The following is a 24420-nucleotide window of genomic DNA, read 5'->3' as shown; positions in this document are numbered from 1 at the left end:
CTGAAGGATTGTTTTTTGGCTCTAATTGCATTCCTATCTTTTCTCCTTCTCCAATATATCTGAAAAAGGTCTTGTCACCTCTCTTTACATCTTTAGCCATTTCTGCTCGCGCTTTCACTAGCCTTATTTCCCTCTTCGCTTCTTTGAGTTTAATCCGATAATCTTTTCTGTGATCCTCTCGTTGCATTCTTTTGTATTTCTTGAACAAAGCCTCTTTTGCTCTTATTTTTTCAGCAACATGTTTGGAGAACCATATAGGCTTCCTGTTTCTCTTGGTTTTGTTTACTTTCTTCGCATAAAGATCAGTCGCCATATTTATAGCAGCCTTTAGCTTTGACCACTGATTTTCCACTTCTCCTACGCCTTCCCACTCCAACAGCTCCTTCTTCAGGTATTCCCCCATTTTATCAAAATCAGTACCTCTGAAATCCAGTACCTTGAGTTTTGTGCATCCACACTCCACCTTTGCCCTTATATCAAACCATATGGTGTGATGATCACCATTAGATAGGTAGGCACCCACCCGGATATTGGAAACACTTCCTTCATTCGTGAGCACTAGATCCAGCATCGACCCTTCCCTTGTGGATTCCGTCACCATTTGTCTGAGCAAGGCACTTTGACAGGCGTCAACAATCTCCTTCTTTCCGATTACGCAGACAGGACGTTCCAATCCACATCAGACAAGTTGAAATTCCCAACAGTAGCACCTCCCCTTTCATACCAATCTTTTGAATATCTTTTGAATATCCAAATATGAGTCTGGCTGCGGTATTCTGTGCTGTTTGAAGTTTCTTGATTGTCTGTTCTTTACAGCCAGCGTAGAGGGCATTGCAATAGTCCAAATGACTTAATACCAGTGATTGTACCAGGTTTCAAAAAATGGCTCTTGAACAAAGCCTCTTTTCCGCTAATTTTTTCAGCAACATGTTTGGAGAAATATATAGGCTTCCTGTTTCTCTTGGTTTTGTTTACTTTCCTCGCGTAAAGATCAGTCGCCATATTTATAGCAGCCTTTAGCTTTGACCACTGATTTTCCACTTCTCCTAAGCCTTCCCACTCCAACAGCTCCTTCTTCAAGTATTCCCCCATTTTATCAAAATCAGTACCTCTGAAATCCAGTACTTTGAGTTTTGTGCGTCCACACTCCGCCTTTGCCCTTATGTGATGATCACTATTAGATAGGTAGGCACCCACCCAAATATTGGAAACACTTCCACCATTCGTGAGCACTAGATCCAGCATCAACCTTTTCCTTGTGGGTTCCGTAACCATTTGTCTGAGCAAGGCACTTTGACAGGCGTCACCAATCTCCTTACTTCTTTCCGATTCCGCAGACGGATGTTCCAATCCACATCAGACAAGTTGAAATTCCCAACAGTAGCACTTCCCCTTTCATACCAATCTTTTGAATATCTTCTATCAGATCCTTGCCTATCTTTTCCGTTTGTGCCGGAGATCTGTAGATAACCCCCGTGTGGATACAACTTCCATCTCCTCGTTCCAGGTCGATCCATAAAGTTCGATCCATCTAGTTCAGAGGAGTTGGTTCTGCACTCTTACCAGCAGTTGAAGACTGAGAAAACACTAGCCTCAAAATTAGCCTATAAATGCCCTGTGCAGGTTCCCTTTATGCCAGAATCTCCATAACAATGCTAGATGAATAAGCCCCTCAACTGTAAAAAGATGTTCTACTTTACCTGTGCTGTACTGCCTCCCATCCCCCCTCTGTCTTTTCTGTACCTGGCTGCTAGTCACTGCTGGTAGCCATAGACAGGAATGCAGACATCCCTGGCTTTCGTTACTATGGCAGCCCAGTATCTGGAATACACATCTTTTCTTCAGTTACAAGATGGTAAGGTCAAATGTACCAATAGGGTGTTGGCAGGACACCTATGCAACCTTCAATTGGTGTAGGAGGGAGGAGAGGTGACTACATCACTTTTTCTACAAGTATGCTTGCAGACAAAGAACTCCTTAGAATTAGCCATATTTTGCAGGAGACTTTTCTCTATCCTGATTCAGGGCATCATTGCTAATTGGCTGTTCTCCAGGAAATATATTTTCCCTTCTTTATTTCTGCTTGCTTCCAGTAAGAACTATTTCTTTATGACAGAGAACTATTCTCTCTTTTCTCTTTATATTTTATTAGACTTCAGAACCCCTGACATATTTCCTGCTTGAACCCCTGATATGTTTCCTGATCTCTCACTCTCTCTCTCTCCATGCTTCCAGATAACATGTGCTGATCTCTCCATGGTCTCAGGAAACAAGCTGTGATATATTATTTTTCTTTGTTCTCCTTACAACTGTTCTTTATCAACTTAGTCTGATTGCTTGTTATTATTACCTAAGATCTTCATATTAGATTCTGTACATGTGATATTATTTTTCCAAGACTTTCAAACTGATATTCGGAGCTGTGCTGGTAAGAATAAAAACCACTTCAAACTCTCTGATTCCTTTAATCTAATTCTATGATATTTTTCTTTATTTTGGTACAAAGTGAATAGCATAAACGCAGCCAGTACACAACCCTTCCATCATATTGCTTAGAATCAAAACACTAACACTAGAAAATTCAAGTGTCATTTTTTCTGAAAACATAACCAGTTCATGGCCAGTTTTGTTTCGTCTTGTGCTGCCAATTCGTATACACTCAGTAATTTCTGTAATAGAATCATGTGTCCGTGGAACAAACAGCTCTGGGTTGGTTCTGAACTGCTCTGGAGGAACTGAAGGAATGAAAATGAGCAGGTAAGACCACATCTCTCAATCCTTAGCATTCCTCCGGACAAGAGGGAAGTACCATAGCAGTGACCTTCACGAGGGTGGGACATCCGTACCCGTTGTCAAAAGCCCAGCAAACAAGGGTGTCTTTACCGCTGGAAACTCTACTATACCAGCTCGGAGCTAGCGTTAGGGTGTCTACACAGGCTACAGGCCCTGAGACTCAGGTTCTCCTGTTCAGCCATGTCAGAGAGCAGCTAAAAAAAAGGCAACTAAAAACTCTGTTTCACTTCTGCTTCTAACTTTTCCCACCGTTCGGAAAGGGAAAACCAAGAAGAGTCCCTGCAACTCGGACACAGCCCTGATCTGGAGTGTCCCAGGAAAAGCTCCGATCCATCATGCACAGATCTCTGCTGTAAGCAAAGGAGTCATGGCACCTCTTCCTCCTCCTTCCCTATTTTTCTGTTCAATCAGTATTAAAATGTTTTCTATTTTTATTTTCTTTACATGGATTTTGCTGATCTTAAATTTTATCTTCTTGGTATTACTGTTCTTTCTTGTCTTTATTCTACTGTACTTGTTGAATAATGCTAATGTGCAATCCATAAGACAGTTTTATAAACATGGATAATAAATAAAATAAAAAGTAAGTTTTATACTTGCCTGTTACAGGAGGGTGAGTCTGTTCAGATGTCTCTGATTCAGGATGATCCATGAAGGGGATTTCCTCCTCTTGTTTAATGCTCAATGAGAACACAGATGTTACAACTGGAAAGCCTGTAATGAGAAAAAAAATATGACTAGGAGTATTCAGCGTTCCTTAATAATCATATATTAGAAAATGGATTTTGAGTTTCTACATCTTTGATGATGTTGACACATCTCCTGTGATCTGAAAATGCAAAACCCTTTAACTCCAAAACATTCCCTTACTGGTGCTGGGGTCGTTCAAGTTTTCTTTTCCCTCCATTTCACTGTGTTGTGCAATAAGGAACTGAGTCACCCCATTTTTGTATACCTTACAGTGACTTCTTTATTTAAATTCACGTTCTTGGTTTTTAAAATACCAAATGGGAATGCTCCAACCAATATGAACCATTTTGGGACTTTATATACACCTCCCAGTAGAGGTGGTGGAGATGAAGACTGTATCAGAATTCAAGCAAGGTTGGAAAATTGTGATAGCAAAGGCTTGGAAAAAGGTGGAAACGCCAGGCATGCAATTGGTAATACGGAAATTGGACTATATCTACCAGATGTCTAAATTAACAGCTATGAGAAAAGGACATATCATGTTATTTCAGAAAATATAGTTACCATATGAACAAATGAGAGATGAGCTTTTAACACCACCATAGTGCGGGAGGGTTGGGAGGAGGGGGGGGGATAGGAGGGGTTATGGAGTTAGATCTAGATGTAACTGTTCTGATGTTGTATTTGAAGACATATGTATGAGATATGGCTATTGTTAGGTGTGTTACCAATGAAAATGCAATAAAAATATTTGGAGAAAAAAAAAGCAAGGTTGGGACAAGTACATAGGATCGCTAAGGGAAAGGAAGGGATAGTAGATGGCCTGGATGGATGGACAGACTGGATAGGCCATTTGCCTTCATTTTTATATCTTTCTATGCTTCTATCATCCAGGTAAGGTTGAACAGAACGTATCAATTTCAAGCATCAAGTGAAAATCTGAGTTGACCTCTATTCAGATACTTAATAGATAGGGAGAAGCACAAGACACGGTTGCCTTTATTTTCATTCCTCTTAGCCCTCATGATATAGCTTTTGGCAGAACATCTTAGAAGGAATGCAGATATTGGACAGATCATTAGAAGGGATCTAGAAACAAAGGTTGCCCTGTGTGCTGATGATGTCCTGTTTGCGATTGCTAACCCTAGGTTCTCCTTGCTGGTATTGATGACTGAAATGTACGACTTCTCTAGGATTCCTGGCTTCAAGGTGGACATGACACATCGGAAGCTCTAGAGGTTTGCTTGAGTAAGGAGGAAGAAGGTGAGCTGAAGGATGCTTTTCCCTTTATATGGGCAACCGAGTGTCTCATGTACCTGGGGGTATATAATACAGACTGAATTATTCTCCTGTGTTAGGAGATAAACCTGACATGGTTTGGATGGGAGGCAAGAGTGAAGAAGAACATTGTGCTTACATTTCTCACTGGAAATTCACAGCAACATTCTTAGGGTGTTGCAAAAGCAAAATTTGGGGTTTATTTGGAAATGATACCCCCAGAGAATACAATGGGAATTATTACATTAGCCAAAATTGATGGATAGGCTGGGTGTGATAAACTTGGTGGATACTGCAGAGCAGCTCAAATACTTGTCAAATGGACATCAGGAGGCAATGGGTGCAGCTAGAGCAAAATATGGCCCTTGTCTTATTTTGGCCAGATACTTCAACCACTGGGAATTAGCGGGGTAACAAAAACTCCTTTTATCTAATGTAAGATGCTTATCTAGAATGATGTAAAGATGGAACTGGTGTGGATTAAGAAGGTTACTCAGTGGGATTCTCTAAGTTATTATTATTATTTGTTACATTTGTATCCCACATTTTCCCACCTTTTGCATGCTCAATGTGGCTTACATATCACCGTTAACGGCATTAGCCGATTACGGTCTGAACAAATACATGGTATGAATGAATATAAAGTGATATTGTGGTAGAATGAGGTACATGTAAGGTAGGTACAGTTGGGGGAACTTAGAGAGGAAAAGGGGGAAGAAGAGTCAGGTAATGTTCGTTACGGTCTATGGTTGCATCGTGTCACAAGTGAATAGTCATTTTTATCTTGGGTCGGTGGGGTATGCTATTCTGAACAGGTCTGTCTTTAGTGCTTTCCAAAAATTTAGGTGGTCGAGCGTAGTTTTTACTGCTTTTGGCAGTGTGTTCCATAGTTGTGAGCTTAGGTAGGAAAAGCTGGTTGCACAGGTGGATTTGTATTTGAGTCCTTTGCAGCTTGGGTAGTGGAGGTTTAGATATGATCGTTCAGATTTTGTAGTGTTTCTGGTTGGCAGATCGATGAGGCCTGTCCTGTATCCCAGTGCCTCACCGTAAATAATTTTATGAACAGTCGTGCAGATTTTGAAAGTGATACGTTCTTTGATTGGTAGCCAGTGCAATTTTTGAGTGGTTTGGCGCTGTCAAAGCGTGTTATTCCAAATATAAGACTGGCTGCTGTGTTTTGGGCAGTCTGAAGTTTCTTTTTGATTTGATCCTTGCATCACGCATAGATTCCATTACAGTAATCTGCGAGGCTTAGTACCATGGACTGTACCAGGTCACGAAATATTTCACTCGGGAAGCATGGTTTTATGCATTTGAGTTTCCACATTGAGAGAAACATTTTCTTTATGGGGTCTCTAGTGATAGGTTACGGTCGATTGTTACTCCAAGAATTTTCAGGCTGTCTGAGACAGGGAGGGTGTATCCTGGGGTGTTAATGTTTGTGGGTTTGTAAGTATTGTATTGGGATGAGATGATGAGACAGTGTGTTTTTTCTGTATTGAGTTTTAGTTGGAATGCAATTGCCCATGAGTTCATGATGTTTAAGCATAGCTTGATTTCGTCTGTGATTTCAGCCAGATCATGTTAGCATGGGATGTATAATGTAACGTCATCAGCGTAGATAAATGGGTTGAGGCCTTGGGTGGATAGGGTCTTGGCTAGTGGAGTCATCATGAGGTTGAAAAGGATCGGCAATAGTGGTGATCCTTGTGGTACTCCGCAGCCTGGTTTCCACTGTGACGATATGTTTTTTTTTTTTTTATTTCACTTGATATGTTCTTGTGGTTAGAAAACACTTAATCCAATTGAGAGTGCCACCACTGATTCCGAAGTATTCTAGGATTCTTAGCAATATGTTATGGTTAACCATGTTGAATGCACTTGACATGTCAAACTGGAGGAGGAGAATGCTCTTGCCTATTGCTATTTCCTGCTTGAATTTGGTTAGGAGAGTGAGTAGTACTGTTTCGGTGCTGCGTAGGGGTCGAAATCCTGATTGTGACTCATGTAGTATAGTGAATTTGTTTATGTAGTCAGAGTTGTTTGGTCACCAATCCTTCCATTAGTTTGGCTACTAATGGGATAGATGCTACTGGGCGGTAGTTGGTGTTGTCATTTGTTTTTTTCTTAGTGTCTTTTGGTATTGGGGTGAGCAGGATGTTGCCATTTTCTTGAGGATACATACCCTGTTGAAGCATGAAGTTTACGTGGGATGTGAGATCTATTATGAAGCGGTGTGGGGCAGATTGTATTAGGTGGCTGGGGCAGATGTCCAGTTGACAATGGCTGAGTATTTTTTAATCGCCTGAGTAACTGTGTCGACGCTGAGTACAGCAAAATTTGACCATATTCGGTCAGCAGGGTATTCACCAGGGGTTGGGTCTAGAACATTAATAAAGTTTTCTATGTCCATGTTATTCTGAGATAGGGTTTTGCGTAGGTTTATGAATTTTTCATTGAAATATTTAGCAAGGTTGTCTGCAGATGGGATGTCAGTGTTGGTTGTGGTGACCGATGTTATGTCTAGTAGTTTGTTCACGAGATGGTATAGTTTCTTCGTGTTTTTGTAGTCTGGTCCAATTTTGGTTTTGTAGTACGACCTTTTGGTCTGTCTAATTGCGTATTTGTATCTCCTTTGTAGTTGTTTCCATGCGCTGAGTATGTGTTTGTCTTTTATTTTTTCCATGCGCGTTATGAGGCCTTTGGGCCAGGGTCATCTTGTGAAGCTTATAGAAGGTGGCACAAAAAGGACTTTTATTGAATGGGACAATTAATAAACGAAGGAGGTGAGCTAGTCAGTTTTGCTGAGCTAAAAGAGAAATATGAATTGGGGGACAGAGACTTCCTGTATTATATGCAAGTTATGCATTATAATTTGCATCATAAGCTGCAGATACAGCTTGGAGCTAAGATGACCCCAAATGAGGAGGTCCTGAAGAAACCTGGATTAAAGAAGCTGCTTTCCAGGCTGTGTGAAGCATTAATGGCTCCACCTACAGTATTATTAAGCCTGCCTACCTTAAAACATGGGAAGCCGTTCTAAAAATGGGGAAAGAAGTGAACTGGCCAGAGACCTTTCTAGCTACAGCTAAAATTACTATTTCAGCAAACGCTTTGGAGAATGGTTATAAACTTTCCATATCGAGGAAATGTCTTTTGCTGAAATGGTTCTAGAAGGGTGACGGAGGGTGTCGGAAATTGTGCAGGCAACTGGGAGACTACTTTCACCTGTGGTGGGAGTGCCCAAGAATGAATGAATTCTGTTCAGAAGTTGGTAAGCTAATAAAGAGCAATTTGGAAGAGGTATAACCCTTCCTCTGAGCTTATGCCTCCTGAATGATCTGATGGAAGGGTGGGGCTACTATGAAAATAAATTCTTGGGTTAGTGGTGCTTGGCTTCATGATATGTGATTGTACAGCTCAGGAATCAGACAGAAGTACCATCTATGTGGTTGCAGTGTATTAGAGAGATTTATGTTACAAGCAAGTTCACAGCGTTACGACATCACTTTGTGGCAAACTTGAAAATCTTGGCATACTCTGTTGGATGGTTGGGGAGGGGCAGAAGAAAGTTTCAATTTAGGTCATTAATAGGAGGAGAGAGTTGTGATTGACAGTATTGGGTATCCTTGGTGTTGATAGATTGTGAAGAAAGACAGAATTTGGCAATATAAATTGAGGACCCCCCCCCCCCAAAAAAAAAAAACAGATCTTGATCTCATCCTCCTTTCTGCAGCGATTCCCTTCACTTAAATTCACTAACCAAAGACTCTGAACACCCTGCTAGAAACCTGGTCTCTGAACCTCAGACATGGTAGCTTAAGAAAACTACAAAAATGTAACTGAAAATCACTAGTAACATTTACTGTCCATGTGAAAATTTAGAAATACTCCACAGCACATGGGCAAGATTTTATTAAAAAGGAATTCTTGGCTCACTGCTCTTGGTATCAGTATCCTCCTCTCCTCCCTCCAGCTGGTCACTGACAGAAACCTCTTCCATTTTCAGAATCTCTACTGTGGGTTCAGCAGGGTACCTTTGGCTGCCTGTAAGAAGAATGGGAAAATAACTTCAAATTTAAAGGAAAGCTTAGGATCTAAGAAAAGTAATATTTCGCTAATACTGAGATGATGGGAATATTATGAGCTTTGAAAATATCCTGATGGAAGGAGTTAAGGACATTCTGTAGCTCTCAAAATGAACCATGACATTCAACACAAAATATGGTCCCATGGTAATGAAAGCTGCTGCAGAATATGCCCTTTGTTATAGAATCTCACCTCCCTTCAACCAGGTGCTACCAATGTGGGTCTTCCTATATCCCTGTCCTACTGCCAAGCAGGTGGGTTATTCAACTTTTCTATCTCCTGATATGAATACTGGTGGTCAACCTCCCTTTCCCCTTCCTGCTGCTTTGATCAAGGGGCTGTAGGAGAAAAGCAAGCACCATGAACACTATGCCCAGCGGTCCATGTACCTATATGTTGCCATATATATGGTCTCATGCATACATGGCATAATCTAGCATTAACAACCTGATTACTATATGCAAACTCAGACATTTCATCTATAGAAATATACAGAATCATCAAATATAACAGAAGAACAACTCTTGTTTATTGTACTTGGAAGCTGCTGACAATGTTACAATGTTCCGGAACAAGCAGGCTGATACCTGAATTGACGTCAATGCAGGACTCTTGGACACACAGTGTCTGGTCAACATGTACTTGTTTATGTTCTCCAATGATAGAAAGTACGTCAGCAGTACAGATAAAGCCTCTGGTTTCTCTAAAAAAAGGGCGCTCTTATCAGAGATAAGGCTGCAGTATCAACATCAAATCTGAGGGCAAGATCTGCATTCGGACCAGATGGAAATCTGAGGAACTACTGACATCTGATCTGAAGGACTGCATCAAGTTATGTGCCATGTATCTTTGTATTAGTGCTCTGGGGTTGGAGTGAATCTTTGTACTTCAGGGTCTAGTTAGGGATTTATGGGCGTTTACTCTAAGTTATCTCTGTAATGGGATTGTCTTTGTTTTATTTCTGTTTTCCTTATACCATGTTTGCTGCTACTGTAAATAAAATTGCCTAATTTTTATATTATTTGGATGTGGGGTTAGTTCCTTCTATTATATTGGCGCAGTGGGCATGGATGTAAATAAGGGGAATACATTTTTTTTTGTTACATTTGTACCCTGCGCTTTCCCACTCATGGCAGCCTCCATGTGGCTTACATGGGGCAATGGAGGGTTAAGTGACTTGCCCAGAGTCACAAGGAGCTGCCTGTGCCTGAAGTGGGACTCAAACTCAGTTCCTCAGTTCCCCAAGACCAAAGTCCACCACCCTAACCACTAGGCCACTCCTCCACTCACTAATGCTGGTCTTGTCTGGGACCTATTTCGTCCAGAATTTACAGTATGTGTCAGGTACCCTAATAACACCCCAAACAGAGTGTAGCTGTATTGTGTCTACAGGGGTCATCTACCTCTATCCATTTTTTTACCTCAATTGAAGCAGGGTCTCTTTTCCTTCATGCATTTCTCCATCCTGCTGATGCCACATTGAGCCATTCTGCTTCACTCCCACCTCCTACTGCTGTCAGTGTGGTCCTTCCTGCCTCCTTTCCTTCTTGTACTATCAATATAGACATCCTTCCTCTATCTTCCTGCTGATCCCCCTGTCTTTTCTCCTTTCCTCCAGCCTCTCACAGTAAGACCATCCTGCCTGTTTTCTCTCCAACTAGCAGCACTGCCTATCTCACATAGAACAAAACCCACAACACCTTGGAGAAGTACAGAGAGATCAGAAATAGAGAGACAAGGAAGATTTAACAGATAAAAGATGAGACAGTAGGTGTTGAAAGAAGATGAAGAGAAAGGAGAGAGTCAGGGGGAAATGGTGAGGGAGAATAAGAAAAAGAGAAGGAAGAAAAACAAAATAAATAAACAAAATTTAAAAAAAAACAGACCTGGCAATGAAAGGAGAAAAGTAAAAAATAAGGGAAATAGAACAAATACATTATCTACACAACAAATGTTAGAAGCAGGGATTATGATTATAACACCTCATTCTTATTATGCCGGATCCAGAGGAGGAGTCTTTCTTGTAGGAAACATTTAGATCACCTCATTAGCTTTAATCCGAGCTACATTACCTGCTTCATGCAGTTCCTCACATGTGCCTGTGGTGGTGGGATTTCCCCTTTCCATAGATCCTGGAAACTCAGTACTGAATCCCTCTTGCTCAAATCGGATTAAAATATCAGGCTTGACATTGTGGGAGCCTGTTAAAGAATATAGATAATACAATATATTTTAAAAGTTACTCCAGAGTGTGATCATTTTAATACTGAGGTGAGTAACTCTTTTCCTCAAGAGGTACTGGATACTACTACTGCATAAACATAATGGAAAGTTATGATGCACATCGGAAGGAATAATCTGATGGTTGGATGGTTGGAAAGATGGAAGGCGAGGAACAATATAAAATTCAAGAAACAATTTGGTGAAAAACAAGACGCTGATGACTTTGGTGTTGAAAATTAGGTTCTTTCAGTTCTTCCTACCATCTTGAATGAGTTTGCACCTCGTGACATTTTCAATGCTGATGAAAACGGTCTTTACTGGCGAGCGATTCCTGATGGAACACTTGCATTCAAACATGCCAAAACTACTAGAGGTAAAACGTCGAAGGACCGACTGACGATCCTCCTTTGATGCAATATGGATGGGAGTGAGAAATTGGAACCACTTGTCATTGGAAAGAGCAAACAGCCCCGTTGATTCAAGAAAGTTAAGCGGCTTCCTGTGTCATACGAGGCTAACGCAAATTCATGGATGACTGGGGAAATTTGGAAGCAGTGGCTAAAGAAGTTAGACACTAGAATGCGGGCACAAAAGCGTCAGATTTTGTTGCTTTGTGATAACTGTGCTGCACACAGGGATGATGTCAGGCTGTCTAACGTCAAGGTGGTCTTCCTGCCACCAAACACTACCTCTCTGATCCAACCTATGGATCAGGGCATAATAGCCAATTTCAAACAACATTATCGGGCTCTTGTGCTATGTTGTCTGATGAACGTTATGGATGACCAGACTGGCAAGGATAAACGTGCTGTTGAACTGGCTCGTAATCTATAACTGTTGGATTCCCTACATATGCAGAAAGAAGCCTGGAATCATGTTACACAGGCAACCATTGTGAACTGCTACAAGCGGGCAAGCTTTGTTAAGGATATGGAGAGGGACGAAACAGATGCAGCTGTTGCAAACGTGTCAGATGAACAGGTCATTGACATCCCAGCTGGTGTTATCGAAGAGGTGTTTCATCGCTACACAGCTGTTGATTACGATCTACAAACAGCTGACGACAGCACTGATGTGGAGATATGCGCCTACACGCAGGCAACAACGGCTGATGATGGAGCAGATTATGAAATGAGCAGCGAGGCACATGCTGACGAAATTCAACAACCTCCTCTTGCTGTCACTTTTGCAAGAGCGCTGGAGAGTCTCAACACCGTGTGGGCCTATCTGGAGGCCACTGAAAGTCAGTGCTATGACAGTTTTTACCATCTGGCAGACGTAGTCTATGGAACTCACAGACCCAATAGTGTACAGAGGACTATAACTGATTACTTTAAGTATGCCTAACGTCAGTTAACGAAGACTGTATACTGTACATATAATAATAAACAGTATTGTACATATTTTTATCAGATGTCAAGTTTCTTTGGGTCACAACGATTAAGTGCACGCTCCGGTTAACTGCATGCATTTCTTTGGTCCCATATCCTTGCACTTAAGCGGACTGCACTGTATACTATGTAAACCGCTTTGAATGTAGTTGCAAAAACCACAGAAAGGAGGTATATCAAAGTCCCATTTCATTTCCCTTCACAAACTGTGACTCCCTCACCGATGGAGAAACCTCTCCACCACCATCAGCCCTTTCAAGAATACAGATTTTTCAGCCCCATTACATTTCAGGACACTCAGCTCCATCAGGTGCCTCCTCTGTCTCTGTGGGAAGCTTACTTCAAAGTAGGGGAATGGACAGCGGGAGGAAGAGAGAGGATAATACCTTTTATCCCACCAGCACTCAATTCTTAAATGGTCCGGACCGACCGTAGTAAAGATGAGCCGGAGGAATTTTATACTTACTTGTTACAGATGTCTCCAATTCAGGATGATCCACGGAGGGGAGATTTTCCTCTTGTTTAACACTCAGTGCGCATGCAGATGTCACAGTCGGAAGGCCTGTTATGACAAAACACGTCTAGAAGGATTCAGCAAAGATCTGATAATATTATATTAGGAAATAGATTTTAAGCCTCTAAGGTGTCCTTTTAATAAGGTGTGTTAATGGATTTAGCATGTACATTTTATATCTATAGGCTTCTTAGCATTTAGCACACGCTAATCATTAGCATGGATTAAATCCGTTAGCGTACCTTAGTAAAAGGACCTCTAAATGTTTGATGTTAGTGACTCATCTCCTGTGATCTGAAAACGCAAAGCCCTTTAAATCTAAAGTAGCTGCTTACTCTTGGTGGGGTCATTCAGGTCTTCTTTTCCCTCCAGTTCACAGTGTTGTGCAAAATATTTCTCATTTTCTTTTTTAATCTTCAGCATAACATCAGGATTAACAATTGAATAACCTGTCAATAGAAAATAGGAAAATGATATTTAAATTGTATTGGTAGAATCCCTGTGGAGGTTCTACGTGTTTCCTCTTCTGATGGAGAAGTGTGTGTTTGTCTATATATAGGGTTTGGGGATTTGTCTAAAAAGCTTGGAGAGAACAGGCAGCTACAGCCTGCCACTTAAGTTACATTGAACCTTGGAGATCTGCTGGTACACACATTTCTTTTCATGGCCCTCCTAGATGGAGGATTTGCAGATGTCAGGCTTTCGGTGACATCTGCTGCTATCCGAAGGGGGTTACACATTGTACAGTATAACTGACTAGCGTGCAGCTGACATTTCATGCTCTTATAAACTTTATTTCAAATGCAGAAACAGTATATATATATATATATATATATATATATATATATATATATATATATATATATATATATATATATATATATATATATATAAAATCCATCAATAACATGTTTTACATCTTATAGTTATCCCCCCTTTCCTCTCCCTCCCTCTCCCCCTCTCCCTTCATTATCCTGTAGGTCTCCTGCATGTGTTATTTATGTAATTAATAGTTCCCTTCTGGGTGTACCCGGGTTTATAAATTGACTCTATAGCGCTGGTACCACTAGTTGTGGGGGTCTAATTCGATCCCCGCCTTAGCTCTCCAGGTCTTATAGCTGTCCCATATCTTATAGAACTGTATCAGCCGGCCATTCTTCATTGCCGTTAGTTTTCCCATTTGATACATATAGTCCACTCTATGTATAACTTTAACAAGTGGAGGAGCTAACTGTTGCTTCCAGGCCGCGGCAATTGTGATCTTAGCCGCTCCCAAAATCACGGAAGCCAACTTATGCAATGACACAGATATGCCTGGAGGGCGAAACAGCAACAAACATTGATCCATTGTTCTCTGGTACTCACTGCCCAAGATCTGCTGCATCATTTTAAGTAAGTCCTGCCAGTAAATTTGTATCTTTGGGCATGACCACCATATATGGATCATATCCCCCATAACCTGGCATCCCCTCCAACATTGATTCGAGGCCCCTGGAAACATTCTCACTATTCTTTGTGGTGTAAAATACCAGCGGTATAGAATCTTATATCCATTTTCTATCATGGAGCTATTCACCAAGCCCTTTAACAAAAACCCTATCGCCCATGTCCAACTCTGCATGTCATGTGTAGTCCCTGTATCCCACTCCCACCTCTGTATATAAACCAATATTGGGTTCCTGTAGGATAGCAATGCCTCATATATTCTTGACACACATCTTTTACCACTATTCCCACCCATTGCTAGCTCTAATTCTGTTTCTTCCAATTGTAATTCTCCTTTAGCTTTTCGCAAAATAAAATCCCTGATTCTAGTGTAATAAAACGTGTTGTGGTGGGAGATCAAATTCTTCTTGCAATTCGTTATATGGACGCAATGCCCCCTCCTCCCACATTTGACCCAATTGCCGCAGCCCCCTCTGTCCCCATTGCTTGTATACTTTATCCCCCTCTTCCCAGCTAAACCCCGGGGCCCCTATAATGTGCATCTTGCGAAAGTACAGTCTCTGCAGGCAGCTTAGTTGCCGTAGCATGCTCCATGTCAATAGGGGGAATCTAACTGCCGTGGGTAGCAGATTTGCCATTGCTCTAACCCGTCGGAGGGGAAGCCAGAGCAGCGCGGCTGGGCGATTAAGACCTATCCAATGTTTTTCTATTTGAAGCCATGGTTTGTCTTCCTCATTAATCCACGCTGCCAAGATTCTCAATTGCACTGCCTGAAAATATCGATAAAAATTTGGCACTCCCATTCCCCCGTTTTTTTCGGGTTGGTACAGTACTTCTGCTCGCACCCTCGGTGGCTTATGCTTCCAAATGAAAGCAAATGTTTTACACTTTAGCTGCCTGAAGAATTTTTTGGGGATCGGAAGCGGTAGTGCTATAAAAAGGTACAAAAGTTTTGGTAATACTATCATTTTGATCGCTTGTACCTGTCCTATCCAAGATAGTTCCATCCCTTCCCATCTCTCTAGATCTTGTATTATTTCCCGTACTTTACCAGGGAAGTTTGCCTCAAAGATATCCTCTAGTTTAGGTGTCAAGTCAACTCCCAGGTATTGGAGAAAACATTCTGTCCATTTAAAAGGATAGTGGTCTTGTAGGTTACCCCTATCCTCTGCCCCTACATTTAGTCCTAAGGTCTCAGATTTTGTCATATTTATTTTAAATCCTGCTATATGTCCAAACTCTCTCAGATTATGTTCAATGGCATGTAACGATTCAGCGTCAATAGAATGTCGTCGGCAAACAACATGATTTTATGTATCTTTTGGCCCACGCGGATCCCCTGTATATCCTCATTCATCCTAATTGCTTGAGCTAATGGCTCCATCGTGAGGGCAAACAATAGGGGAGATAGTGCACAACCTTGACGCGTTCCCCTTCCCAGTAGGTGTCCGAGCATTCTCCATTGATATTTATCACTGCTAGTGGTGTATCATATAATCGTTGTAACCATCATCCCCATCTTATGCAACACTCCAAACATATATGGCCAGTGCACTCTATCAAACGCTTTCTCAGCGTCGAGAGAGAGCAAGATAGTTGGGTATTGAGTGCGATTGGCCTCATGCATCAAATGAAGTGCCCTTCTAATATTATCGAATGTTTGTCTACCCTCTATAAATCCCGTTTGGTCCTCCAGCACTAGGCCCGGCATCAGTCTCTGTAACCGTCTGGCCAAGATTTTCATAAAGATTTTATAGTCCATATCTAACAGTGATGGGGGTCTATAGGATCCGCAGTGCGCCGGATTCTTCCCCGGTTTCAGGAGAATACTAATATGGGCCAGACGCCATGAGTGTGGTAATTTAGTTTGGTGTTCTATTGCATTTAAAACACGGACCAATAGGGGTGCTAAAATTTTCCCCAAACATTTGTAAAATTTGTTTTTGAACCCATCGGGTCCTGGGGCTTTTCCATTAGGCAGATTATGAATGTCCCACTGTACCTCTTCCAATGAGATGGGCTCAGATAGTTCCTCATTTTGATTTGGAGTAATGCAAGGGAGTTCTATCTTTTCTAAAGTAGAGGAGTGTGGTATACAAACATCTATATACAAGAAACCCACAGACAGATGCAGCTACCTCCACAACTCCAGCTTCCATCCGTCACATACAAAAAGATCCATCATTTACAGCCAAGCCACAAGATACCACCGTATCTGCTCTGACCCAGGGGACAGAGACAGACACCTTAAAAGCCTGACTGCATCCTTCAAACAGAAAGGCTACAACCCCAAAATAATCTCCAAGAATATTGCCTCCTCCCTCAAAACACCCAGGGAGAATCTGCTACAGTACAAGGAGAAAAAATCCACAGACAGAATCCCCCTTGTAGTGACATACAATCCAGAGCTGGAAAAACTGAGGAAAATCATAAGAGATCTACAACCTATACTCCAGAAGGATGAATTACTGAAAGAGATATTCCCATCCCCACCAGTACTGGCCTTCCGACAGCCACCCAACTTAAAACACAAGCTAATGAGAAGTAAACTTCCATCACAGACTGAAAAGGAACAAAAGGGCACACTTCCCTGTAATTTATCCAGTTGCAAACTATGCCAAAATATTTCACAGGACCCCACAGTCATCCACAAAGGAAAGATATTCAACATAAAGGGATCTTTCACTTGCTCATCTTCCAATGTGGTATATATCATTCAGTGTAAAAAATGTAACAAAGGATGCTATATTGGAGAAACAGGCCAGATGCTTAAGACAAGATTCAATTTACATAGACATCACATGAACAATACTGGTGCCAGTAGGGCTCCCACGCCTGTTGGTCAGCATTTTACAGGACCAGGACACTGTACCAGTGACTTCACAGTGAGAATCCTGAAAGGTAACTTTAAAACCATACAAGAACGTAAGACCTTTGAAGTCAGAATGACTGAATATTTTAACACCCAACAGAAAGGACTTAACAAGGATCTGGGGTTCCTAGCCCATTATAAACCATAAAGCTGTATGTCTCTGTTGATCACCCCATCCCTCACCTATCCACACCCATCCTGTTAGAATATCTATGATATGCTTTGATGTCCCCATGCATACTTCCTACCCACCCCCATCCTCCCACCCTGTCAGACTGTCATAGTAATGCTTGAATGTTTTCACTTATATACACTGTCAGCTAGCGCATTTGCTTATTTCCGATCTGACGAAGAAGGGCGACCTTCAAAAGCTAATCAAGAAATGTATTAAGTTATGTCCAATAAAAAAGGTATCATCTTATTTTCTTTTCCATGTTTTATTTTGTTTGATTTCTATTGATATATCTTTCTAAGTAATCGTGAATCGCCTGGGGTCCGGGTTGTATATCATCTATATATAGTTGTTTATAGTAGGCGCAAAAGGTACGTTTAATGTCATCAGTTGCAATTAGCCATTGCCCTGTATTGTCTTCAATTACATGTATGTGGTTTTTCATCTTTTGCTTTTTTAATTTATATGCTAATAAGCGTGACGCCTTATTGCCAAATTCATAATATTGTTGTTGTTCTTTGCAGTGTTTCTGCTACCTCTGCTAGTTGTTCACGAATTTCTAATTGAACCTGTTGACATCGTTGAGCTGCCTCTGATATGTGTCCCTTTAGCCCCTATTTGTTGTAAGTGTTTAAGTTCTGTATGTAGTTGTTGTTTTGATTCTTTTTTGCCGTACCCTATAAGTTTGTAGTGATATAATTTGTCCTCTCAGAACTGCTTTAAGCCCCTCCCATAATATGTCATCTGTCACGTCTCCCGTGTCATTGTCTCTGATATAATTTTGTATACCCGTTTCTAGTTGTTTTAGTACATTGGGGTCCGTTAATAGACTATCCTCCATGCGCCATAGTGGCCTAGAGCGCCGTGTTGTTGCGCTTCCCAACGTGAGCGTGACAGTGCATGATCAGACCAAGTTCTACTTTGTATTTGTACCTTTTGTATTCTCTGTATCAAATTAGACCCCCCCCCTAGCCAAAGGTCAATGCGCGACTGCGAGGCGTGTACCGCTGAGTGGAACGTATAACTACGAGACAGCGGGTTGTAGTGCCACCAGATATCTAACAGTTGCCAATAGCTCAAAAATTTATGTAATTTTGCCCTATCAGTTCGTGCATAGCGTATCTCTTTAGCTGAATTATCCATGTATGGGTGTGGAGTGAGATTAAAATCTCCACCTACTATCAATTCCCCTTCAATATATTTTGCCAAAACTTCTGACAGTTCCTCAAAGAAAGATCCTTGTTTCTCATTAGGGGCATTATGCTCATCAAAGTAAAAATCTCTGTACCCAATCGTAAGATTAATAAAATATACCCCCCTCCCTTAACCCATACTACTCGCTGAACCTGCCAGGGCATCCCCCCGCCAGGGCTATCAGGACTCCCTTTTTTTTCCTTTCACTATGATTTGAGGCAACATAGATTTCCCGATAGTGTCCATGTGTACAAAATTTTTCATGTATGGGTAGCAGGTGTGTTTCTTGGGCAAAGATAATGTCCGCTCTTAGCCGAAATGCTTCCTTAAAGAGGAGCTGTCGCTTTGCCGGTGAATTAAGCCCCTTCGCGTTGATAGTAAGTAATTCAAGTGTACTCATCATTCCCCAAAGTGATGTCTATCTTTTGTTTTCCTTAGGGTACCCTCCCCACCTTGCAGCATATCAGGAGACCATATCCTTCTTGATTTGTGTTGATCGATATCCGCCCTACCCCTTTCCCCCATCTATCCCTCCCCTTAGCCTGTTTACATCCTCCATGCAGGGGCAGGTGTGTCAGGGATTATCCCGCCTCCCACTTCCATAACTTGCGCTTAACCGTCTAGCAAACTTTTAAATGTCATCCTTCTACATTTCAGTTCCAGATCACAAAACATTATAACTGTTAAACTTAATACAACATTTAACATTCAGCATCTTACTTATGCACACTCAGTCTGTTAATCAACTAATAGCCTTAACTGAAAGGCAGCTGTCGCCGCCACTCACTGTTTCCGGCCTTAGTAATACCAAGTATGTTCTGTCCCATTTCTCTAGGCTGTTATGTCCATGTTCAGGTATTTGTCGGGTCTCCACGCCTCAGTGTGGTGTCGGACTGCTGACGCTGCAGTCTGCCTTTCCCAGCTGTCGCTCTCTGCCATCTGGGCCTTGCCATGCGCCCCGTATCCATTTTTGGCCTCGGCTCACTGATGGTACTCCAATCCTGGTCCGGGAAGATCAGCGCTGCCTCCTCTGCTCCTCTGATTCAGAAGTTTACCTTCCCCGTAGAACCGCAACGCAAATGGGTAACCCCATCTGTACTTGATATTTTGTGAGCGAAGATATTGGGTGATAGGGCAAAGTTCCGCTCGCCGGCGTAGCGTGATGTTTGCCAAATCTTGATAGAGCTGAATGCGATGTGTGTCCCATGTGAATTCAGGACGTTCACGCGCTGCCTGCATGACTTTTTCTTTCGTTTTAAAGTCCACAAAGCAGGCTATTATATCTCTTGGTAAGATATTCCTAGTTGTTCCCAAGGATCTGTGTGCTCGTTCAATTGCAATCTCTGTTGGTTCTACCATGATTTGTATCTCCTTTAAGAGAGTACTGGTCACTTGTTGCACTATCAGTTCACAGTCTGTATATTGGGGGGTTTCTGGGATACCACGGAGCCTTATATTATGTCTCCTACTTCTATTCTCGATGTCTTCCATCTTATCCCATAGTTGTTGGAAATTCTTCTTATCTTCCCCTTTCTGATTCATTATAGCTTGTATCATGTCCATTTGCTCATCCAATCTATCCTCTGAATCTGCCACTCGCTGACCCAGAGACGCAATTTCATCGCGGAGGTCTGCACCCAATGTATTTAAATCAGTGCGCATTGCTTTAAGTTCTCCTGTGAGTTCTTTCAACCAGTCACATATTTCTATCATCGGTTCCGTCTCCTCCGCCTGTTCTCCATCGAGCGTGAAGAGCGGTTGGGAGCTCTGGAGTGCCTGTTGTACCGCCGAGTTCTCGAGTGTTCTCTCCTCCGCCATGCTTTTCCCCGTCAGGGCAAATTGCGATTTCGATGCGCTTAGGCCTGTATAGGAGAAACTCGCCAAAGATTGTTTCGGTGCACGAGTGGCCATGCTCCTCTGATTCTCTGGATGTTCCGCCGCTTCTCTCTCTCCCGAGGTACGTTAAAGCTCCAGGTTAAATGCTCTTTTTTTTGCTATATGTTGTGGGACCACCGGAGCTTTTCACTCAGGCAGCCATCTTGGTGCGGTGACGTCACGAACCCCAGACATTTCATGCTCTTATACAGATCTTTTAGTTATCAGGAAGAAATCTGAGAAGTAAATCATCTCCCTGGTTCCTGTACCAATTATTTGTTGTATAAAAATGGAAGACAGCCTCCAGCAGATCTTATATGAAGCCTCTCACTTAAGGTCTTCCACTGGCTCCTCTTGGATATGGGATGGCATCAGAAGCCAGGCTCTAAATTTCAGATGCCCATGATACCTGGAATCTGAGATTTTCAACCACTGACTTCTAATGTGCCTATGTGGTAGTTAGAGAAGACATATTTACCTCGTGATATGAGGACCCCATGAATCTCCTTGATGACCTTCTTGTAAACCTCCTTCTGCCATTCTTCCAGAATGTTCCACTCCACTTCCAAGAAATAAGCAGCAACATCCTTGAATGTGACCAATGTCTAGAAGAACAAACTGGACAATCTCAGCCACAGGTTCATTGTATTTAACAGACCTTATCATAGCAGCTCTGTCAGTGAGATCAGATCTCTAGTACATTATAATATGAAGAGAGCTCTATTCCCTTAAATCTCCAGCATTTTGGACATATTTTCTTAGAGAAACACTGGGAATTTAGCAGCTAGAAAGGAAAAAGAAGCAGCAGCAGCTGAAGACGGGGCGGGAAAGATGCAAGTGAGTTAGAGTTGGAAGGCAGAAAAGTGGAGAGTGCTCGGGTCAACATGTGTATCGCTATTAACAGGCTGTAATGTTTTTAGAAAGTACAGAGGTGGCAGAGAGGAGGAAAAAAGTAGTTCTGCATGTGAAAAATAATATCAAAGTGACTGAAATACTGGCGATACTGAGGGCCAACCTGTACACCTCTGAGTCAGATTGAGGAACTGGACAGAGATCTGGCTGAAGACAAACAAAAGGTGGGAATGAAAAGGGGGAGCACTGTTGGGGGACTTTAACCTGCCAGAAGTACATAGCAATATCCTTTCTGTACATTAGAAAACCCCACAGTACTTTCATATGCATTAATGAAGCTTGGAACATCACAGATTCCTGGTTTCATAAATGCACCAATGGTAGACCCTGATCCTGAACCTTCCATCTATTAATGAGACCTGGCACCAGGGGCGTAGCCAGACCTTGGCAGGAGGGGGGGGGTCCAGAGCCCGAGGTGGGGGGGGAACAGTTTAGCTCACCTCCCCCAGCCACTGACCCCCCCCCCAGCCGCCGACCCTCCCCCGTCACCCCGCCAACACAAGTCTTCTTCAGTGCCAGTCCTGCGCAGCCCCGTGCAGAACATGCATGCAGGACGTCAGGAGACAAAAACAGATCATCAGAGAAGGCGCCGGAGTTGTCTGGCGCTGAAGAAGACTTCGGCTGGCGGGGGTTGCGTGCCGGTGACGGGGGAGGGTCGGCGGGAGGAGGGGGTCAAAAGTAGAGGGGGACAGGGCTTAATCTATGGGGGCCCGTGCCCCCGTGGCCCCACCTAGCTACTCTTCTGCCTGGCACTGGAAAAATAACAGAGGCAGCTCTCCTTTCCTCCTCCTAATACTACTACTACTACTTATCACTTCTATAGCGCTACAAGGCATACGCAGTGCTGTACACCATTCATGAAAAAAGACAGTCCCTGCTCAAAGAGCTCACAATCTAAATAGGACAAGCAAACAGACAGAACAACTAAGAGGTAAGGGAATTAAACAGTGGCGTAGCCAGACCTGACATTTTGGGTGGGCCCACAGCTAATATGGGTGGGCACTAGATGTGAGTAGTGTTTCTTGGGATACTCCTTAATAATGCCTTAAAGTGCACTTGATGATGGATTTCTAAGTAAACAGTCTGTGCCAGGGGCGTAGCCACGGGGTGGGCCTGGGTGGGCCTGGGCCCACCCACTTTGGGCTCAGGCCCACCCAGCGACGATGCAGAGTGACGACAAAAGAATTGATCCCCCGCTGGCACGCAGGCCTTCTTTCCCCTCCCTCCCTCCCCTTCGGGCAGCGCCGCAGTCTATCGATACAGCTGAGCAAAGCTGCAGCGCACCGGGTTCGTCTCCGTCCTGCCGCTACATCTGCCCTCTGGCTCCGTGATCTTTGTTTGCTTATATGCAGCAGTTCCGGATCTGTGCGCTCCCAGGGCTTTCTGTGTATGCTGCCTGCGACTGCTTCCTCTGCGCTGGGCCCCGCCTCTTCAGAAGAGTAGGCGGGGCCAGCGCAGAGGAAGCAGTCGCAGGCAGCACACAGACAGGCCTGGGAGCGCGCGGATCCGGAACCGCTGCAGATAAGCTGCAGAAGAGCAAACAAAGATCACAACGGAGCCGGAGGGCAGAAGTAGCGGCAGGACAGAGACGGACCCGGTGCGGTGCAGCTTTGCTCAGCTGTAGGGATAGACTGCGGCGCTGCCCAAAGGGGAGGGGAAAGAAGGCCTGCAGCCAGGTGCCAGGCTGTCGCTGGGGAAAGGGAGGGAAAAACGTGTGTGTGTGGTGGTGGTGTGTGTGGGGGGGTCGGGGAGAGACAGGAGCACTGTTGGGATGAGGGAGTGAGACAGGGTAGAGCTGGGGAGGGATGGAGAGATGCTGCAAGGGGAAAGAGAGGGAGAATTGTTGGATATGGGTGGGATGGAGAGAGGGAGAGAAAGGGCATGAGAGAAAATAACATTTTGGACATGGAAGTGGAAGGGAGAAAATGTTGAACATGGCAGTGAGGGAAAGGAAGGATGGAGAGATGATGATGGTGGTGGTGGGGGGCAGAGAGAGATGTCAAACCAGGGGCTCAAGGCAGGGAGAGGGAGAAAAGTTGGACATGAAGGTGGAGAAGAGGAGAGGAAAGGAGAGATGCACAAGTGAGGGGGGGAGAAAGAGGGAAGATGGATCCAGGGAGAGAAGATAGACAGTGGATGGTAGGGAAGAGAAAGGGAAAATGCTGGACAATGGGGGAGGGGAGAGAGATGAGACAGGAAGATGCTGGTGGTGGGAGGTAAAAGGGATAGGGAAATATCAGGCTAGAGGGTGAGGAGGGTAGAAAGAGGGAACAGATGCTGGGCTGGAAGGGTGGAGGGAGGGAGACACTGGGAATGGTGGAAAGCATGGGGGAGAGGCCCAGGGAGTAGAGAGATGGCAAGGAAAAAATGAGAGAATAGTGATCACAGGGGGTAGAAATATGGTAATGGCGCGTAGATTGAAGATAGAAGGAAATGGAAGGCTATGAAGGAGAGAGATGGGGGAATGGGAGAGCTAGTGGGTGAAAGGAGATGGAAATGTGATAGATATCTGAAAAGTAAAAAGAAGGAAAAGATTTAGGAAGCGGATGAAATTTGAGTGTACAGAGGCAGAAAAGAAAAAAAGGAAGGAAAGAGCTAAAATGGAAGGATCAAAATTTCAGAGGTAGGTGTAGTGAGGAAATGAAACGACAGGAGAAAAAGGACAAATGGACAACCGCTTGAAGAATTAGCAGAAGACAGACAGGAAAGCGGGAAAGAGAAATTGGAACCAACATGATGGAAAAATAAAATGTCCAGACAATAAAGTAGGAAAATCATTTTACTTTGAATATTTTAAATGGAATATGTTAACTTTGGGAAATGTGCATAGCGGATGTCTTTTTATTGTGTTAAGTAGAAAAGGAAATGCGCTTTTGTTTTGATTTGGGGTTTTTTTCTCCAGTGTTGCAGTACATGCTGAGGTTCCCAGTTCAATTTTGTCTATATATTTTTATTCCTAATTTGAGGGTTT

At 43.0% G+C, this 24420-nt stretch overlaps 1 protein-coding gene and 1 long non-coding RNA gene across 2 annotated transcripts in view; both read left to right on the top strand.

The window, feature by feature from the left end:
- LOC115466435 overlaps positions 1-3477 on the top strand; it is a 478102-nt gene extending 474625 nt beyond the window's left edge. Inside the window, exon 3 of the long non-coding RNA XR_003941552.1 lies at positions 3403-3477. This is a non-coding gene — a long non-coding RNA (uncharacterized LOC115466435). The remainder of the gene's footprint in view (positions 1-3402) is intronic.
- Positions 1-24420, top strand: part of LOC115464537 (zinc finger protein 845-like) — a 924208-nt gene that overhangs the window by 642950 nt on the left and 256838 nt on the right. The gene's annotated exons all lie outside the window — the stretch shown is intronic.

The sequence above is a fragment of the Microcaecilia unicolor genome, chromosome 3 (assembly GCF_901765095.1).
Source record: "Microcaecilia unicolor chromosome 3, aMicUni1.1, whole genome shotgun sequence".
Classification (NCBI taxonomy): Eukaryota; Metazoa; Chordata; class Amphibia; order Gymnophiona; family Siphonopidae; genus Microcaecilia; species Microcaecilia unicolor.
The sequence above is the reverse complement of the archived record's forward strand: the minus strand, read 5'-3'. Positions and strand labels throughout refer to the sequence as shown.